The sequence below is a fragment of the Phoenix dactylifera genome, chromosome 2, assembly GCF_051530095.1.
Source record: "Phoenix dactylifera cultivar Ajwa chromosome 2, Ajwa_hap1_PhDact_Kaust_v1.1, whole genome shotgun sequence".
Taxonomy (NCBI): domain Eukaryota; kingdom Viridiplantae; phylum Streptophyta; class Magnoliopsida; order Arecales; family Arecaceae; genus Phoenix; species Phoenix dactylifera.
Window position 1 is genome coordinate 52,212,503 of NC_143191.1, and position 3,223 is coordinate 52,215,725.

Below are 3,223 nucleotides of genomic sequence, written 5' to 3' on the forward strand. Positions count from 1 at the left end.
TCTCTCTTTTGTTCGTGTGGCAAGTGTTGTTGTTACTGGATGTTACCAACAGCTGTTTTTGTGGCATGTTTTGCCATGTTTTGGCCATGGATAGAGCACTCTGCGCGGACTGCTTAAGAACTGTATTAAAAAAAAATAGTTGGGAGCTATTTGTGTATAAATTAGGCTTGTGGAGAGAGGATACAAATATGATGATACAGGTAGTAACATTCATCAAGCTGAAGTGGCAGAAACTTGAAGACTTTGTATGCTTCGTAAATCAAACTGAAACTTTATGAACTTGTTTATCATTTCTAAACTATTGGAAAACTCGGTTATGATATTTACCTAATTACCGAAATGTTTGTTGTCGCCCAAGAACTTTGAATGGATGTTTCCTATCTCTGGTAACAGATCGTCCATAGCTGAATGCAATCGGCTGGTACAGCAATTTATTAATAGGCTGGAGGGTTAGAAGTGGAGAGCGTTATCCACCATCGGCAGAGCTGCTCTTAACAAATCAGTGTTATCCTCCTTACCCCATATATTGTAATGATAAATTCTATCATTTATATGGAATGTTACAGAGATTGGAGTGCATCATCAGGAATTTCGTGTTGGGCTCGTCACACAACTTGGACAGTGCACTTGCTTCCATGCGATTCTTTCCCTATCATTGAGAGAAGAGGTGGTGATCGGTCAAACATGCAGCAAGATTTATATTAAATCGGGACAGCTTATAATGCTCGCTCATGAAAGCAAAATATGGCCCCTGGCCCCTCTCTCCCCCCCCCCCCCCCTAGACTGGCTCAAAGTTGCTCCCTGATGTGGAAGAGAATTTGTTTCCATGCCCCTGCTATCTGCTCTAACAGCAGATGGTGCATTGGCAATGCAGCCTCCATCGATGTTATGTCGTGCTGATGGATATCATCTATACCCCTTGATTGATGGTCGACATTGATCATTTTTAGAGCCTTGTGCGGCTTATCCGTTAAGAAACTCATGGTACTTGGTATGAGGTGGTGGAACTCTTCTCATCCGTCAGTTCTTTGCTGTGGACTTGGCCAACAAAGTACAGTCCATGGTGATCCCAAGCTTTGATGCTGCTGATATTGGGTTGGAGTGGGGTTCGTTCTTGGGTTTAACTATCAACATGAGGGACTTCTATAGATTATTAGTGTTGACACCCCACATGACTCAAATCACTGGCTAAGTATGGAGGCTTGGTATTCTATCTTAGAATTGCCTTGTTTCTGTGGAAAGTTGTTTAGAATCAATTCCCAAGTCTCGCGATCTTACATCATCATGGGTTGCATATCCCACCTTATAGTAAATCCATGCTTCGAGGTCGAGGAGTCCATATCTCACATTCTCTTTGAGTGTAAGTAGCAGCACAAATTTGGAGATAGACTGCTTTCTTGGGGCCATTCGCCAAATCCACACTATCCCTTGCTTTCCTGCAGTTAATTAAGGAAAAATCTCTTAAGAGGGAGTTAAGAAATGAGGGGATCCTAACATGTTACATTGCCTACCATATATAGCTTGCTAGGGATGAGTGCGTCTTCCACAACTACAATTAAAGGCCCAAATTGATTTGGTTGAATGCCTCTATCCAGGCCTTTGAGTTTACCCTAGTGACACTATCTCTAAGGAACCGACTATCTCTAAGGGACCATTGATAGAAGGGAAAATATGTGGCAACCTCTGTGTAGATTTTACAACTTCCCGGGTGATCTTCTCCTGGGAGTCATCACCCCCTGCTTCCTCAAGGTCAACTTGGATGGCACTGTGCATGATAGGGGAGATTATGGCAATGTTGGCTTTCTCAATAAAACCCATGCATGCTCCCTTCTTGCAGCAAGTAGTATATGGGTTTTCGACACTTCGGTCTGATAGCTAAATTGCATGGGGCATGGGAAGGATTGACATATGCTATGAAGTGCTTGGGGGCATCCAAAATGGTGTTAAAGGTCTAAATGGTTGTCAGTTTGATCTTGGATTGCCGGTGGTTGGCAGTATTCTACACTTCCTTGGTGCATATCTATAGAGCTACAAATAGTGCTGCTGACCGAATGACCAACTATGTGGCTGATAAAACCAAGGTAACTTTGTGGGACTCTCACTGTTTCTCCTCTTCAATTTTGGGATCTTTTATCATAGACTCTCGTGGATGTATTTATACTAGGATTGCATAATATATCTGTTTCACCAAAAAAAAAAGAAAAGCAAGGATGATTGGCTGAACTGATTTGGAAGGATCAAACTATTCAAGAATATGTATTATAATTACATTAGCTGAGGAAACTCATTTTATCTCGCTTCCCTGAATTTGGAAGTGCAATTCCGGTCTTAAATTTCTGAAGGGTATTCTGCAAAGTAGCATCAAGCATGGTGTCCTTGATTCATGGAGGCAAAGTTCTAAACTGTACCAAGACACTGTTAGAAGGCATCTATAATATTGTTCTCCATCATGTATTATTTTCTACAAAGTATTGCAAGGAAATGTACATGCCATATTAGCTAATTGAGATGTTTCCTAAGTAACAAGAGAAAACTACATTACCCATCAACAGAATAAAATATCTCATTTTTTTAGCAGTTCATCAGGAATTCTACATTTGTTTTGTTTCTTCACTACCAAATGGTTGAATTGTTGCATTTACAGATGAAGTGTCAATGAACGAAAAGAGTTTAACAAGAAATACTTTTGAAGCTCATTTTCCAATTCCTAACCACTAGACAAACAAGTCATTGGAGATAACCTAATATATTCTATTTGCTAATTAGTATATAATCCATCTTTCTTCTCCTGAAAAGAAAAATATAGAGGAAGCTAGGAAAATTAGACTGCGTGACTCTAGCTTTGGCATGAAGAAAAAGGAAACGAGGAGGGGAAACTGGCGAGGAAAACTTAAGATAGCATGACTCCATAGCTTATCCATGAAGAAGAAACTTCACATATCATATGACTCCAAACAATGAGGAGTCACCGAACAATTAAGCCGTCTGTGCTGGGCTCCACCACCAATGTCATAACATCATCTCCACGCAAAACTGCTGAAGATGTGTGTTTCATTTGAACCTACAGATGCCAATTAAATGAGGAAGCACCGAATTCAAATGGTTTTTATGATGATGCAATCTTTCTAACAAAAGAATGCTCAACTACTTGGTGTTGGCTTTATCTCCATTGCCATCCACTTCTTTGTATGATGACTCATTAAATTGTTTGTTTACCATTCAT